A 19,030-nucleotide genomic window follows, 5' to 3' on the forward strand; every position below is an offset into this window, starting at 1 on the left:
ATGTTCAGAGTTATCCATAATTGACCGTAGCCTACTCAGCGCCCTTCGCTCAGCTACCGATGTTAAACTCTCCAGTACTTTGCCCACGACAGAGCCCGCCTTCCTTACCAGCTTATTAAGACGTGAGGCGTCCCTCTTCTTAATGCTTCCTCCCCAACACGCCACCACAAAGAAGAGGGCGCTCTCCACAACTGACCTATAGAACATCTTCAGCATCTCACTACAGACATTGAATGACGCCAACCTTCTTAGGAAGTACAGTCGACTCTGTGCCTTCCTGCACAAGGCATCTGTGTTGGCAGTCCAGTCTAGCTTCTTGTCTAACTGTACTCCCAGATACTTGTAGGTCTTAACCTGCTCCACACATTCTCCATTAATGATCACTGGCTCCATATGAGGCCTAGATCTCCTAAAGTCCACCACCATCTCCTTGATCTTGGTGATATTGAGACGCAGGTAGTTTGAGTTGCACCATCTCACAAAGTCCTGTATCAGTTTCCTATACTCCTCCTCCTGTCCATTCCTGACACACCCCACTATGGCCGTGTCATCAGCGAACTTCTGCACATGGCAGGACTCCGAGTTATATTGGAAGTTATATTGGTATGAGCAGTAATGTCACCCCTCCTCCCCTTTCCCCCCTCTCTATCCCCTTTAAAGCACTGAAATCCAGGAATATTGAGAATCCATTCCTGCCCTGGTGCCAGCCAAGTCTCTGTAATGGCCCCTACATCATGAGTCCATGTATGTATCCAAGCTCTCAGTTCATCACCTTTGTTACTGATGCTTCTTGCATTGAAGTACACACACTTTAGCCCTTCTACCTTCCTACCTTTACACCCTTTATTCTGCTTCTCTTTCCTCAAAGCCTCTCTATATGTTAGATCTGACTTTACTCCATGCACTTCTTCCACTGCTCTATCGCTCCCGGTCCCGTCCCCCTTACAAATTAGTTTAGAGATGCTTAATTTTTTCTGTAAGAATGCAGCATTATTTGAAGATATGTAAACTGCATCAATTGTCAGTTGTGAGCAGAAGTGACCAAGCTCTAGGTTACCTTGACAGAAACAGATATTCGTAGTGGCGACAAAGGGGTGCACTCCGGTTTATTTCAGGCTGGAGAGGGGTGTGGAGTTTTGAAACCAATGACTTTCAGCGCCACCATTGTTAATTGAGCACATCCGGAGTGGTGAATCACACACCGCTGGTCATACCTTTTCTGACCATCCACTCACTGTCTGGACTCGTCCCATTTATCAGCATTCGGCAGTCTCAATGCTCATCCACTGCGTTAATGCTGTGAAGGGACCTGCCTCTACGACCACCTTGGGCAGAATGATCCAGAGTTTAACTACATTTGAGTGAAAAATCTCTTCTATGCACTACTTGATCTTTCATCGATCCCGTTATTGTTACTATTCTAAAGACCTGTTGAGTATATGCCTGCAGGACAATAAATCTCGGTGTGTCATGTATGTACTCTTATAATAAAATTTACTTTGACTATTGCTACTTGTCATGTAGATCAATATTTTGCTTGAGAAGGTACAGGGTACAGTTAGCAAGTTTGCAGCAAGTGAGATCAAACACTTTTTTTAAAGGCAGTAAGTATAAACATTCCCCTTTGTTTCTCTTTCTGCATTCGGCCTCCCTTCCCCTTACTACCTTCCCTCTCCTCCCTCATTGTACTCATTGGTTAAGTTTGAAAGGTCATAGAGTTTAGGGGAATTTGAAGGGGAACTCTTCACTCAGGGGTCGGTGGGGTGTGGAATGAGCTGCCCACGGTAGTGGTAGATGCCAGTCTGATTTAGGCACTAAAGAGCCGAGGCAGCAGAAACCAAATAAAAGTTCAGACGCGAGGAAATCTGCAGATGCTGGAAATTCAAGCAACACATACAAAATGCTGGTGGAACGCAGCAGGCCAGGCAGCATCTATAGGGAGAAGCACTGTCGACGTTTCGGGCCGAGACCCTTCATCAGGACTAACTGAAAGGAAAAATACTGAGATTTGAAAGTAGTGGGGGAGGGGGAAATACGAAATGATAGGAGAAGAATGGAGGGGGTGGGATGAAGCTGAGAGCTGGAAAGGTTATTGGCAACAGTGATACAGAGCTAGAGAAGGGAAAGGATCATGGGACGGGAGGCCTAGGGAGAAAGAAAGAAAGAAAGAAAGAAAGAAAGGGGAGGGGAGCACCCGAGGGAGATAGAGAACAGGCAGAGTGATACGCAGAGAGAGAGAAAAAAACGCAAACAACTAAATATGTCAGGGATGGGGTAAGAAGGGGAGGAGGGGCATTAACGGAAGTTAGACTAGATGAGCCGAATGGCCTATTTCAGTGCCGGTGTGCTCTGTGTGCCTAATAATATTCTGATTTCCTGCCACCAGCCCTACACCCCTCCTGCTGCGCTCCACCCTCCCGATTCCCATCCTCCTTTGACCCCGACAGATGTACAAAGACCAAGAGGTATTGCAGATGCTGGAAATCTAGAGCGATGCACACAATGGTATGTGCATTTCTACACACAGCAGACGTTTCGGGCCGAGATCCTTCATCGGGACTGGACACGCAGCGGGAAAGACTGGAGATGACGCGTTACAAACTCGCTTTCCTCTCAAAGTTGACAACTCCGCACGTTGTGAAGGTCTCTGACACTCTAGATACATATATGTGGCTATGACGTTTGCATAGTACTGTATACTTGGGGTACATAGACAACTGATTTGTCTTCATGCTTGGCTGTAGGCTGTAGGTGCGGAATAGACAGCGTTAGCCTTAAGGAAGATCAATGTATAGAATCACTAAAAATGATCGAAGTGTTAAATTAATACATCTCTTCTACAGTTACTCCTGAGACGGACATAGTTTGTGAGTTCCCCGGAGGAAACTGTGCTGTCTGAGGCATATCAACGTTAGAATGGATGAAGTGCTGGAGTTCTTCATGAATGCCCCCAGATCCTCGCCATCCTTATCCCAGGATATTATGAGAAAGAAGAGCGCAGGATGTTGCCACCTTGGCAGAGATCTTTGCGTCTGCCTTATCAAGAAGCAATGACTTGAAATGCCAGGAGACAGCTAATGTTGTACCTTTATATGGGAAACTGAGACCAGACAGGGACTGAGTGGTAGATGAGATTTACAACGGTGGAGAGTCAGTTAATGGATGGGATTCAGATGGGCAGAATTTAGCTGCAGAGGCAAGTAGTGTCTCCGGTAGGGCGTCAGTTTGACCGAGTGGGAAAGAAGGGGCAGGAGGAATGGAACTTATGGAGATGTGGGGTATGCACTTTGGAACGATCGACTAAAGTTCAGAGAAGTTTCCAACTGAGAAGAAAATTCGGAAATAAGAGATGTATGTGGACTTAAGAGTCTTTGACTGGATTCCTTGAAGGCTAACTTGTGAGTTAATTCGACAGTAACGAAGGCAAATGCAATGCTGGCATTCATTTCAAGGGGAGTCGAATTTGATGCCACAGAAATGGTACAGCGTAAGCCATTGGATGTAGTGACGCAAAAGCTTGAAATGTTCCTGATTGGTGTGGGGGGTTAACGGCTTTCGGGATAAAGAAGGATATTGTGGTTGTGGAGCAGAACAAAGGACAAAGAAAGGCTGAGGAACTCGGTGGAATGAAGAGCCCAGTTCTGCTCGTGTGTCTTGTTGATTTGATCGTCAGGTCATCCCATATAACCATTTGAATTAACCACCAGGCCTCCGCCTGAAGTTTACTGATGTGCATATGAACGCTTCTACAGTTGGTGTTCGTCAAAATTCAATGTTAACCTCCGATAAAATACCCAGGGAAATGAGGAATACAAGCATCTACTTCACAATGTCGGGAAGCTACCTTGAGAAATAGATTGTCCGCTGCGGGTGCTGAAGGATCTGTTCCTGAGCTGTTTCTCTCTCGGGCTCTAACCAAGTTTATCCTCGCCTCTGCCACGTTCTCTGACGACTGCCCGTTCGGTGGTAATATGATGGAAAACTGTGAGACCGCCTCTGAGAAGAACTGAGATATTCTGTTTATTAATTATTTGAATAATTGATGCGAGCGAATATTTCGCGGCGCTGATGAACTGCTCTCTGAACTTGGACTGAGTTACCCCATAAATAAACGTGTTTGTGCAGCAACTTAATACCATCAGCATGTATCCGGTGTGTTGAAATATGTATTCCGAATCGTTGTAATTATTCTGATCCAATCCGGAAATCGTGTAATAAAGGAAATCGGCAACATACACCGACCACAGGATGATGAAGCTTCCAGAGATGGTGCGAAGTAAGATCACAGACCTCCTCCTGCTCTCCATCCCCGGGTCACTGCGGTTCTCCGCCTTGTTCTGACCCCTCAGCCCCTTACGGGCGCGACTTGTCACCAAAATATGTCTGACTGTCAGAGCGTTGAAGAGTAGTATTAACAGGAAAGGGAGTAATGGCGTTAGAACTGTGGCAAACCAGTCATATCCCACCCACCCGGGATCCGTATAGTAGCCCGGCTTTATAAAACAGTCCCGGGGTAGATTGTCAATCACTTTCACAGAGTGATATATGAAGAAGATGGGCACATTTTTAACACAAAACAGAACGCCGGTTGTTGTTAGAACCACAGCCGCAGTTTTCCCGGTGCAATACTTCGCTTTCCGCTTCTGACAACAGATGGCGACAAACCGATCAAATGAAAACATGACGGTGAACCAGACAGAGCAGTCAGTGGCTGCCTTTCCCAGGACAGAGATCACACTGCACACGGGGGTGATGTCCAGGAAAGTCCCGGGGAAGTAATAATAACTGACCCGCCACAATATGACCTGAAAGATGATGGTTAGTAGATCCGCCGTTCCCATGGCCACCAGGTAGCGAGTGGTGCAGGTGGAGAGGCCGCACTTTCCCCGGGACAGGATCACAATCGCCACTAAATTCACTGGGGGAACAGCAAACAGAATGAGTCAATTACTGTCTCACCGATCAGTGGGTCTCAGGGCAGAGACAAGCTGGAAATTGAGAACAATAAAACTGTGCAGACAACTCATTTCTGGGGGTTTAAAAGGAGTAATGCGGGAATCTCAGATCCCTCTCACGAATGCATGCGGGGTGAACGGAGAAGGTATTCGATACTGGAAAAGGAACAGGGTTTGGGAAGGAGGCGTTATCAACGGATCGCCGAGAGCGCTTGAGAGAGATCAATATAAATCTCCCCCCGTCAGGTTTTGGACTGATGTGTAAAACCTGGGTACCTCGGCAACTTTCTCAGCGATGCTGATTACCGAGTTCCTGTCACCTATGTCCTGGCACTCTCACTGTGCAGCGAAGTCCCGCTCCCTCCACCTCTGTCCATCTACAAAGTTCAAAGCAAATTCATTTCCACCGTTCCAATGCCTGCGTCTCCTTCTTGACTCCCCGTTTATCACCCGGAGACACCTCCGCTCCCCCCCACCCCTGCACCTCCGCTTGGATGGCTTCTTTTAAATTCCACAACTACCCATGGCCGGGGTTCCGTCACACGCTCTCAACGAATCCGATCAGAAAGTTTCAATTTTCGTTTTTGAGGTTTATGCTTGACCCGCTGAACTTTAAAGTATTTAGCGCGCTAGTGCTTATATCCTCAAAGACAGTGTCGGTACTCCAAAAGATCTGTCTCCTTTGGGGCCGCTCCGAATTACTTCAGCATTATTCTAAATGTTCCGAAGCACATTGTACAAGAGCGGAGTATCGCGTGCACCTTACCCCATCTGACCGCTAACGGACACCGCTGGGCTTGCTCTTAACTCCTGCTTCACTTCACGGATAACAGGGCGTGGTAATAAACCCTGGTACAAAACACGCACACAGGTCCTTACTTGACTTATATTCGGAGTCTGACTTACAAATGCAATCGACCACTCTCCCTTGAATCTCACAGTCCATTCGCTTCCCGCGTTCCCTTCAAATTTGCAGGTATTTCTCTAATCAGAGCACAATACGTTGAATTTTGAATTTGAAGCACGTTGCTCTAATGAAACGGTATTAAACCAAATAGCCGTAAAGGTGGCGAGCGCGCTGGATTATCGGGGTTTACTTGACAGCGACTTTGCATTGATAAATCACAACTGCCTGCTATGAATCTACAACATGAATCCATCTACCCGATCTTCCTCTCTACGGCCGCTTCAGCTGCCGGTTTACTTCCAGCAGAAGCCATGAATTAAAAAGGAAGGGAACTTCTGAACGAACGCAGAGATTGGTCGCAATGTGAACACCGCACTCTCTGACACTCCGACATCACAGCGCTGTCGGTCACTGAACGAGTCCACGGACCGCGCACACAAAACTTAAAATGTTAATTTGCTTGTGTTCTTACCAGGAACACCGATCACGGCAATGACCAAGTACCATATCTTCCTCACACGGTAAAAGGTTTCACGCATGCTGTTTGAGATTCACCCTGTCTTCTAGCTGTCCGCGATCTCGCTGGAGAAACTCTGAGCTGACGGATCTCCACGCTCTTTCATTTATACTCGCTCCATCACACGAACTATTTAATGTCACACAAGGCTGAGGTATTTTGCAAAAGCTGGGGTTAAAATAAACATGATGTCATTCAAGTAAACTCCCAATTGTGATGAGGTATGGATAGCTTGACACAAAATTGCAACATCTCAAAGATGAAGAAATGACGATTGGAGAAGTCAGTGAATGTTGTTGTGAAACAATCTCAGGCTCGCCTTTCGGTTTCATGATTGTTGTTGTTGATCTTGTCCACGGGCATCCATGGATTTCTGGGTTACTATACGGATCCCGGGTGGGTGGGATATGACTGGTTTTCTACCGTTCCAACGCCATTACTCCCGTTCGTGTTAACACTGCTGTTGAACGCTCTGACATTCAGACACATTTTAGTCACTAGTCGCGTCCGTAAGGGGCTGAGGGGTCAGAGGCAGACGGAGAACCGCAGTGACCCGGAGATGGAGAGCAGGAGGAGGTCTGTGATCTTACTTCTCACCGTCTCCGAAAGCTTCATCATCCTGTGGTCGGTGAGTGTTGATCCAAATAATTACATCGATTCGGAATACATATTTCAACACACCGGAGACATGCTGATGATATTAAGTTGCTGCACAAACACGTTTATTTATGGGGTATCTCAGTCCAAGTTCAGAGAGCAGTTCATCAGCGCAGCGAAATATCCGCTCACTTCAACTATTCAACTAATTAATAAACTAAATATCTGAGATCTTCTCAGAGGCTGTCGCAGTGTTTTCCATTTGGACACAACAGAAATGGCGGTCATCAGGAAACGTGGCAGAGGCGAGGATAAAATTTGGTTTAGAGCCGGATAGAGACACAGCTTGGAAACAGATCCTTCAGCACCCGCAGCCCGCGACCTCCATCTCCTTTCACCCTACATTTCAATTGTTTACCTTCTCACGATATGCCCTCTCTCCTGACCCCCACACCCCATTTTCACAATGAATCCCGCACTCTAGTGCGATTGTTCATTGGTCAGGAGACCTGAAAGCCGTTCCTTCTCGGTAACAAAGAGGAAACGGATTTCCTCGGGAAAATATTGAGATCACAAGGATAACTGGCGGAATTCACACTGCGTGCTGCGGAGAGCAGGTCGTCCCTGTTTCCTGCTCGGTTTGAGTAGGCAGCTTTACAAGTTAATTTAGCTGATTACAGCCAACATCGGAACGTTCTTCAGCGTGCTGTGACCAGACTGCATTCACTTTTACAGAGCTCTTACCTTCAACTCCAATGAGTTGGTATCAACTTTTTGATAGTTTTGCCTGCACAAGGTCCAATTATTCTCTGCAGAAAGTCTATTTAACAAGGTAGCTTCCGCGACATAGAACATAGAATAGTACAGCACATTACAGGCCCTTCGGCCAACACTGTTGTGCTGACCCTCAAACCCTGCCTCACATATAACCCCCAACTTAAATTACTCCATATACCTGTCTAGCAGTCTCTTAAACTTCACTAGTGTATCTGCCTCCACCATTGACTCAGGCAGTGCATTCCACGCACCAACCACTCTCTGAGTGAAAAACCTTCCTCTAATATCCCCATTGAACTTCCCTACCCTTAACTTAAAGCCGTGTCCTCTTGTACTGAGCAGTGGTGCCCTGGGGAAAAGGCGCTGGCTGTGCACTCTGTCTATTCCTCTTAATATCTTGTGCACCTCTATCATGTCTCCTCTCATCCTCCTTCTCTCCAAACAGTAAAGCCCTAGCTCCCTCGTTGTGAGGTAGGCGCCGTTATTTCTCATTTCTTTGTTTTTTAAATATATATATATATAGGAGCTAACAAAGAATCTGAACGAACACCGACTGTAGAAGCAGTCCATAGCCACTTAAGTAAGATTTTATGCGAAGGCCCGATGGTTAAGCCATACGGTCATTTAGCATGAGGTGACTGTCAAGTCGACAGGACACAGGAGCGGGATTGGGCTATTCATTCCAGGGAACTCTTCAGCCTTTCTTTGTCGTGTGTTCTCCTGCACAACCACAATATCCTTCTTGTTATTGGAAGCCATTAACCCCGACACCAGTCAAGAACGTTTCAACCATTTGCTTCGCTACATCCAATGGCTTGTGCACCGCACCTTCTGTCACATTAAATTCGACCCCCGTTGAAATGAATGTCAGCATTGAATTTGCCTACGTTACCATCGAATTCACCTGCAAGTTAGCCTTCATGGAATCCAGACAATGACTCATAACTCTATATACATCTTTTATTTCTGAATTTTCTTCTCTGTTGGTAACTTCTCTCGATTTTAATCGATGTCACCATATTGCATACCCCACACGGTCATAAATTGTATTCCACCTGTCCCTTATTTGTCCACTCGGTCAAACTGACACCCTGCCGGCGACACAATTTGTCTCTGCAGGTAAATTCTGCCAGTCTGAAACCCATCCATTAGCTGACTCGCCACCGTGTAAATCTCATCTCCCAGAGAATCCCAGAGAATTCTCCCAGAGAATCCCTAGCTTGTCTCAGCATCCCATATATTACCGCACAACTTAGCTATCTCCTGGAATTTCGGTTTGATACTTTTTGATAAGGAAGGCACAAAGATCTCTGCCAACGTCACAACATTCTGTGCTCTTCCTTCCCATAATATCCTGGGATAAGGATGGCGAGGATCTGAGGGCAGTCATGAAAAACTCCAACACTTCATCCATTCTAATGTTGATATGCCTCAGGTAGCACAGTCCTCTCCCGTGAACTCACAAACTATGTCGGTCTTAGGAGTAAATGCAGATGAGATGATTTCATTTAACACTTCGATCATTTTCTGCGTTTCTATTTAAAGATCTTCGTTGAGGCTAGCGGTGTCGATACCAGCCCCCACACCCGACAGCCAAACGTGGAGTTGCCTATTTACTTCAAACATAGAGAACTATGCAGACGTCGTAGGCACATATCTGTTTCCAGAGAGCCAGACCGTACTGAAGAGTCAATGTTGAGAGGAGAGCGAGCTTGTAACTCGTCCTCTCCAGTCTTTCCCGCTCCCTTTCCGGTCATGAAAAGGGATCTTGATGCGAAACGCCTACTGTGTGTGCTAATGTACATATCATTCTGTGATTCGCTCTGGACTTTTAGTATCTGCAACACCTCTTGTGTCTTTGTAAATCTGCCGGGATTGAAAGGATGATGAGATTGGGGAGGGTGGAGCGCCGCGGGAGGGGTGTAGGACAGGTAGCAGGAAAATCAGAATATTATTAGCGTCGCGGAGCACACCGAAACTGAAACAGGCCATTCGGCCCTTCTAGTCAATGCCGAACTTTTTTCTTGTTTCTACTGCCTAGTTCCAATACCCGGCACCATAGCTTGCATAAAACTCTTGTCCATGTCCTTATCCATACACCTCTTACCCACATTCATCTTTAGTGTCTAAATCGAACCCGCATCCACCACTTCCACTGGCAGCTCATTCCACACTCTCACCAACCTCTGAGTGGAGAATTCCCCTTCAGATTCCCCTCAGATACATCGCCTTTCACAGATAACGCGTCGAATGAGGGGGTGAAAGGGAAGATGGGTCGGAGAGGGAAGGAAGTAAGGGGAGAAGCGGCCGAGTGCAGAGAGGGAAACAAAAGGTAGAGTTTATACTTGCCATCTTTCACAAAGTGTTTGATCTTACTTTCTGCGAACTTGCTACCCATGCCCGAAACATTCTCAAGTAAATTAGGAGCGATGGTCAAAGTTAGAAGTAAATATTATTATCAGAGTACCTGTATGGTAACACATCCAACTCTGAGATTCGTTTTCCTGCGGACATACTCAGCAAACCTATGCAATAGTAACAAGTATAGAATCAATGAACGGGTCAAGCAGAGAAGAGATTTTTCACTCAGAAAGTAGAGGTGGTGGTGGAGGCAGACTTTTACGAAATGGATGAGCATAGAAACTGCCGAGATGCAGTCGGCTATGAACCAAGTGCTGATAAATGGGACCAGTGTAGACAGTGAGTGGATGGTCAAAACAGGTATGGCTGGCCAAAGGTCTGATTCCGTGCTATGTGATCCACCACTCCGGACATGCTAAATTAACCATGGTGCCACCGAAAGGCATTTATTTCAAAACTCCACACCGCCCTCCAACCTGAAATAAACCAGTCTGTTTCGCTTTCTCGCCACTGCGAATATCTGTTTCTGTCAAGATAACCTAGAGATTGGTAACTTCTGTTAAATACCGATAAATTGATGCACTTTATATGTCTTCAATTAATGTTTCTTCCTTACAGGAAAATTAACCACATCACTGTGTCAGAATCAGTGATAAAATCAGGACCCCCAGCGCTGTGCTTTCATCCCTGCACATTGTAACTTGTAACTCCGTTCTGATGGAGACAGAAACCCTGCCCTCTGCACATGTGATCACATCACCCCTGCTTCTGACATTTCAAATCCCCTCAGTATGGGTTTCTGATTCTGCGTGGTTATGGTATATTAAGGTCGCTCTCAGACCAGCAAACCATGTTTTCCCACAGCTGGTTCCACCTGTTGGTGTGTCCTCTTTCCTCCACCTCCAGGGAAGCTGCATCTACACGCAAACTCCTCACTTGCAAAGGTTGCTTATACCCTTGACGCAGGAAACCACATCAACGTCACTTTCCCGATACCTTGTCCGACTTGCTCATCTCCGGGTATCTTCCCTGCTCACTCTCCTCCTCAACAATCCCCTCTTCACAGTAACGATCTGTGAGATCATAAATATAACAACCAAAATATTCTATTACACAGATTCCTTACCGCTCCACTGCTGATCAGTAAAAACTCTCTGCCCTCAGACCCTTCACTTTTCCCAACTCCAAATCCAGTTTTCAGACCCAGATATGCCCGCAGATCCAAATCGACTGTAAGCTCATTTAAGACCACAAGACATGGGAACAGAATTAGGCCATTTAACCCATCCAACCTACTCTGACATTCCATAGTGGCTGATCTAGGGCCCCACTTAACCTCATACAGTTGACTTCTCCTCCTATCATTTGGTGCCCTGACTGATCAGAGAACAATCAGCTTCCTCCTTAAATACAGATGCGGACTTGGCCTGCACCTCAGGAATCCAGATGATTTTGCTCTGTGGCTAAAATAAATCCTCCTTACCTCTGTTCTAAAGGGGGTCTCCCCTCATTTTTGAGGCATTGCCCTCTAGTTTTGGAAAAGTCCATCAGAGGGAAATCTTTCCCAAATCCACCCTATCTAGTTCTTTCAACATCCGGTAGGTTTTAATGATATCCCCACGCATTCTTCGAAATTTCAGTGAGTAATGGCCTAAATCTGCGAGCTGCTCCTCATGTTCGAGCCCCCTCATTCCTCGGGAAGCTCGCCCTGACCCTCCCCATTGACAACACATCCTTTCTGAGATATGGTGACCAGAACGGTTGACAATGCTCCACGTGCCGCCTAACAAGTGTCTTCTAAGTGTCATCAATATCTCCTTGTTTTCATATTATGTACTCCTGGAAATAAATAGAACATTGGATTTTCCTTCCTTACCACAGACTCAGCCTGTAAGTTCACCGTGTGGGAGTCTTGCTGGGTGGACGGGTCAGTCGTACAGAGGAAACAATGCGATTGCAGGAGGACTCATAAGTCCCGTTGCGATTATGACGTTTGAAATTTCTCCCCATTTAGATAATAGTCTGCACTATTGTTCCTTTTACCAAAATGCATTCTCATATATTTCCCAACACTGTATTCCAACTGCCAATTGTTTGCCCATTCTTCCAATTTTTTAAAGTCCTTCTGCAATCGTATTGCTTCGTCAGCACGACTTACCATTCCAACTATCTTCATATCATCCGCAAACTTTACCACAAAGCCATCAATTCCATCATCTTTGACAAACAACGTGAATAACAGTGGTCCCAATAATGACCCTCTGAAGAGCCCCTCTACTTGCCGATAGCAAACCAGAAAAGGCCCTTGTATTATCACATGCTGCCTCCTGCCTGTCACCCTTTCCGCTATCCACACCGGCACCTTTCCTGTAACACCATATCTTATTCTTCTTCTTCTTCTTCTTCTTCTTCTTCTTCTGCAGCCTCATCTGTGGCAGCTTATCAAACGCGTTCTGAAATGACATCCACCGCCTCTCCATTGTCCACCCTGCTAGTTACTTCCTCGAAGAAGGCTAACAGTTTTCTCAGGCAAGATTTCCCTTGTGAGAAACCATACTGTCTTTGACTTATTTTATCATTAGTGACCAAGTACCTCTAATCCTCATACGTAATAATAGATTTCAACAGTTTCCCCACCTTTGTGTTTACTCTATCGAGCTAGAAATTTCCTTTCTTTTTTCTTCCTCCCTTCTTAAAGAGTCGAGTGACATTTGCAATCTTCCAGTTGTCCGCAGCCGTGCTAGAAACAAGTGATTCTTCAAAGATCATGCTTCGGTTTGGTTTCAGGATTCAACCTATCTCAGAACTCCGGAATGGGGGTAATCTGGCCCATGTGTCTTATCTACATTCAAACCTTTGAGTTTGTCTCGCAGCTTCTCCTTTGTTATTGCAATAGCACTCGCTCTTGCTTCCAGACGCTCGCGGATCTCTGGACACTGCGAGTATATTCCACTGTGAAGACAGATGCAAAGTTCCCATTACGTTCATCTACCATTTCTCAGTCCCCTACTACCTCCTCACGAGGATCGTTTCCCACTACCAACTCTCAAACATCCCTTTTACTCTTTATATAACTGGAAAACTATCTTGGTATCCTGCTTTATATTATTGATCAGTTTATCCTCATATGTCATCTTTACATTTATTATAGCTTTTTAGTTGTCTTCTGTTGTATTTTAGAAGTTTCGAAGTTATCCAGTTTCCTACTTTAGATGCGGTTTCTATGCACCACTTAACTTTGTCAGACACGGTTGCCGGTCACCGCCTTTGAAAACCTTTTCTTCTGTTTGGTATATCTATCTTGAGCCTTGTGAACTATTCCCAGAAACTTCAGCCTCCTCTGCACTGACGTTATCCCTACTGTTCCCTTTCAATCCAACTGAGTCGCAGCCTCGTCTCTCATGTCACACAATGGCCTTTATTTCATTGGGATAGAGATGCATGTGCCTTCTCCGTCTCAAATTGCAGTGTGACTTCAATCATATTATGATCCCTGCCTTCTAACGGTTCCTTTGCGTTAAGTTCCCTAATAACTATCGGGGTTATTACACAACGCCCAATCTAAGACAGCCTTTCACTGAGTAGGCTCAAGCACAGGCTGCTCTAAAAAGCCATTCTGTAGGTAATTAAAGATTTTACTCCCTGGCGATCCGACACCCACCTGATTTTCCCAGTCGCCCTGAATATTGAGATCCCCCGTTACAATTGCGTCATTACCCTATTGCATGTCTTTTCGAGCAACCTCTGCAATCTCAACCCACACTTCGGCTACTATTCGGAGGCCTTATATGTTTTTCATGCTGTTTTTTTTTTCTTTACCCTTGTAATTTCTTAACTCCACGCAATCGAAAGTTGAAAAATTCTCTCTCTCCATGTCACCTCTTTCTGCAGATGTAATTCCAACTCTTACCAACAGATTCACACCACCGCCTATGCCTTGCTGACTGATCTTTCCATACAGAGTATATCCTTTGATGTTAAGCTCTCAAATATGCCCTTCCATCAGCCTCGACTCATTGATGCCCACAATATCATACCCACCCATCCCTAATTGCGCTACGAGGTCGCCCACTTTATCCTGATTGCTACGCGCATTTAAACAGAGCACCCACAGTCCTCCAGCCTTCGCTATTTTGAATTTTGTCACTTCGGTACAATTTAACTCTTTGCTCTGACTGCATATGTAGCAAGTACTTGGTCTGTCCTTTCTTACATTCAGGTAACACCCATCATCTGGTTGTTAACCTTCTCTCTCATCCCCAGCTCGATCAGCCTGGTTCACACCCCCTGCCATATTAGTTTAAACCACCCCATGCAGCTCTTGTAAATCTGCCTGCAAGAATAATGCCCCCTCTCAGATTCAAGTGCAACTCGTCCCTATGGAAGAGGTCCCACCTGCCCCAGAAATGTTCCCAATTATCCAGAAATCCGAATTCCTGCTCTCTGCTTCAATTCTTCAGCCACGCATATATCTGCCACTTCATTCAATCCCATCCTTACTGTCGCAGTCACAGGCTGTAAACCCGAGATTACTACCCTTGAGTTTCTGCTTCGCAGCTTCTTTCCTAACTTCCTATCTACTATTTTTTTCAGGACCACCTCCCTTTTTCTTCCTATTTCGGTGGTTACAATATGTACCAGGATTTCTGTTTGTTTACACTCAATTTTCAGGACACGTCCAGAAATGCCCTGGATCCTGGCACCTGCGAGGCAAATTACAATCTTTGTTTCCTGTTTGCCAGAGGGCCAGACTCAGTGACAGAGTCACGGCCAAACGTTTGCTTCCATCCGGTAGCCCATCCCCCCAGCAGTACTCAAAATGCGGTACTTATTGTTGAGAGAGACGGCCACAGTGACCTCCACACTCTGACGTGTCTCCCACCCCTCACTTGACAGTCAACCATTTATCTGTCTCCTGAACCATTGTTGTGACGGCCTCCTTGTAGCTCCTGTCTATCACTGCCTCACTCTCCCTCACAAGCCGATGGTGCTGCAAGGACGTGGCTGGGGACGAACCCAAGTGCAGGACACGGGCGCGGAGGCAGAGCCGTGAGGCGTTAGCACAGTCGCGAACAGGGAACCGGTATCCAGGAGAGTCTTTACACGGAGACAAGGTTTACGTAGACTGTCCAGGAAATGGTGCGGAGCTTAGAACTGACAGTCCTAAGGAATCCAGAAACGAGGTTTACTCACACTAGAGTCGACCAACGAACTGGAAAAGCATGGCTGTGACGCCCGAGTTTTCTCCTAGGTTTGCTAATGCAAACCAGGTGCGCTGTAATTAATGGAATTGGGAACAATTGGGGATCAGACGAGGGGATTAAGGCTCAGTCCAGGAGATAACAGCAAGATGGGGGGGGAGGTGTTGCCAGACGGGGCCATGACAGATGGGCATCGAGCTGGATTCCAGTCCCTGGCACGCTCTCTGAGGAGCTGCATCTCGGTGCATCGGGCGCCGATATGGCATCCGGGACACTGGGAGTCTACGGAATATCCCACATCTGACGTCAGAACAAAACACTGACTCTGCAGACATACTCGCTCAAGATCTGAATACTAAATAAGGGATGAACTTACCTACTTACCTTGCCTCCGGCTGTTCTCAGCGCAGCCCTGCTGAGCCAAAACTTTACTACCCTGTCTCAGACTATTCAGAAGGCGGCCACTCCAAATCCAATGGCTAGACTGAGAGCATGAACCAGGAGTTGGAGACAACCAGGCATTGTTTAGTCTCCTCCAAACCCCCGTCCGGGAGGTCACAATTGGTTTCTGCAGAGATCGCCCACAATAACCTCCAGTCGTCCTCTGAATCTCAGAAGAGGTTCCAGCCCCCGCTCTACCCTGAGTTCCTGCTGCTCAGCAGTTGACCCAGCGCCACAAACGTTCCTGGAGATGAGCCAGGGCTTCTCTGCTGCGCCCCCAGAAAGAACAAATCCGGCAGGCTGATCGGATCCGTCGACAGGCAAGGCCATTCAAGCCAGGAGCGGGATTTTGGATGGCATCAAGGGATCTTCGCATGAAAGTTCGGAACCGCAAATTGGCACCGCGCTATATGGGACCCGTTTGTCGTGGAAACGGCTTTTAACGAGGTGTCGTATAGATTATGTCTACCAGCATCACTGAAGATATACCCAGTATATGATGTTATCAGCCTGGCCCGAATCACCGCGCCCCACCCTTCTCCTCGCTTGATGGTTGGTTTCCTGGACTATATGGTGCGGCGCCTCCTGACGAAGGACATCTTTGACAAGTCGCTCATCCAGGACTTCCAGCGGACACAGGTCTGTGACGCCTCAGCGGCTTCACCAAGGGAGGGCATTCCCTGTCCGTAACACAGTAACGGTAGCGCAGCAGTTACGGCAATTGGGCTAGTGAATATGCATGTATCAGCTAATTATTACTTTTCGTCGATACTTGAGCAAAGCACAGCAATGGCTTGCTGCCTGCTTGCATCCCGCATTGCCTGAGAAATTGGGCTGGCGAGTCCACTGGCTCTGAAGATGAGCTGTGTTCATTTTACATTTAATTATTCCTTTCAGCTCAGTGTTGGCTTCGTTTTCCACTATGAACGTAATATTCAATACCCTGTTTGGTTCAGAACTCTTGACCCACATCACAGTATCTCTCTCTCTCGGCACTTCGATCATATCCGAACGGGGCAGACAACAGCTATCATACGAACATAGGCTAAGACAGTGTCCCATGTGTCGTTTAACCATTTTAGCTAACATGGCTTTTAAAGTCCTGCTCATCTCTTCAATAATCGCACTGCATTGTGGTCGATAGGGGATATGGAACCTCTCTTATACCCCAAACTGTTACATTAGATTTTGTATCACCTGTGTGGTGAAGTCGGGACTTTCATCTGATTCCAACGTCCTTGGCAATCCCTAACAGGTAGAAAACTCTCTCGGACAAAATCCCGTCCGTAGCGTCAGCCGTCTTCATTATCGAGTTGAGAAGAACTCCATCCACTTGGTGAACGCATCCACTATCTTGAGGATTTATTTCAGTCCGCCAGCGGATGGAGATAAAGATCCAATAACATAAACCTGCATATTAACACATGGTCCTACTACGGGAGTGCGTGTCCTGAAACTGCTTCGCCAGCCGATTTATGTGGATTATCACCGGGCAGAAATCAAACAATTCTTACGATAATGTTCTGTATCTCGTCGCAATTTTCGCCACCGGATAGATTCTTCATCTGCTCCATAGTTCTATCTTCTCCTTGATGCCAACAAATGTCATCGTGCCAATATATCACCTGGGTCGTGACTAAGTCTATATGTGTACAGTTTGGTGGTTTCTCTGTCAGCCCTGTCATCTGGATTCCATTTCACCACCCAACTTGATTCTAGTTTCCTTAACTCACCAGCCTCACCGCTGCTTTCCTGGGAAGTCCTAAACTGAGCATTCACCATTTTTAAATCCATAACTGTTTTATCTTGTCTTCGCAGATATTTACTTCACCAAGGGAACTGATGGTACAGGTTTGTCATCTGTTGAGTTATAACCTCCATCCTCCAAATGTGAAACTTGAGCTTTCCTCACATTCCTACTCACAAGCTCTCAGAGTGCAGCACAAAACAAGGTAGTCAATATCATATTAATGAAAAATACAGATGGCGAAAAAACAGACACGTCAGAAGTTGTTATAAGAAAATCGAAATTAATATTATATGATTTCTGAGTGGGACATCACTTGAATCATTTCATACTCTGGTGCACATTTAGGAATACGTGACAGAATCGGCAATAATAACAGTGCAGAAATACACGGTGAATGGAGCAATTTAAAATGGCTGAGGGAATGTATTCATATAAATGCTGCTAGAATATGACTCGCGATGCATTTGTTTCGGTTAATTGATTAATTTACTTAATTAATCTTATTTATTTATGAGTTTATTTTATTTGTTTTTTTTTTCATTCAAAAGTTGAAATGTTGAGTTGCGAAGCCACAGAAAGTTACAGATCAGGCGCTGCTCAATTGGCGCACACAATGACGCCGGGCCGAATGGTCCCTTTGCTATGTGAATATGTTACGCCGAATTTAGCAAGCAATACAACCGTCAACATTCATCAGTGCAGTTTCTATCTCAAAATTGTAACATTAATGTACTGCAGGAGACTCTTGTTCTAAAAATAACTCAGGAAATACAGTATCTATTTTAAGAGTATTTGCTAGATTTGAGGAACAGCGGCAAAGAAGGGAAAAAATAATCCCGCTCACACTGAATCAGAGGCTCAGAGGTACAGGACTGAGACGACACACTTAAAGCTGGAGCAGAGACTGACAGATACAGCATAAATACAGAATCTATTTTGCGGCTGATAATACAGAATCTGAGGCCACAAACCAGGCACGCCCAGGATCCTCTTCAGTTTGCGTATAAGGAGAAGGTGGGAGTGGAGGATGCTATCACGTATTTGCTGCACAAATCACTCTCTCACCTAGAGGGGGTCAGTTGTGCTGTGAGGATTTACATTCCTTGACTTCCCTAGTGCCTTTAACACCATCCAGCCCAAGATCTTAAGGCACAGACTAACGGAGATGGGAGTAGACTCTCACATGGTGGATTGGATAGTGGACTACTTGACAGATAGACCTCAGTATGTGCGGTTGGGAGACTGTAGATCTGACACGGTGGTCAGCAGCACAGGGGCGCCGCAGGGAACCGTACTCTCTCCGGTCCTGTTCACCCTGTACACATCAGACTTCCAATATAACTCGGAGTCCTGCCATGTGCAGAAGTTCGCTGATGACACGGCTATAGTGGGGTGTGTCAGGAATGGACAGGAGGAGGAGTATAGGAAACTGATACAGGACTTTGTGATATGGTGCAACTCAAACTACCTGCGTCTCAATATCACCAAGACCAAGGAGATGGTGGTGGACTTTAGGAGATCTAG

This window comes from Hemitrygon akajei, unplaced genomic scaffold, assembly GCF_048418815.1.
Source record: "Hemitrygon akajei unplaced genomic scaffold, sHemAka1.3 Scf000148, whole genome shotgun sequence".
Classification (NCBI taxonomy): domain Eukaryota; kingdom Metazoa; phylum Chordata; class Chondrichthyes; order Myliobatiformes; family Dasyatidae; genus Hemitrygon; species Hemitrygon akajei.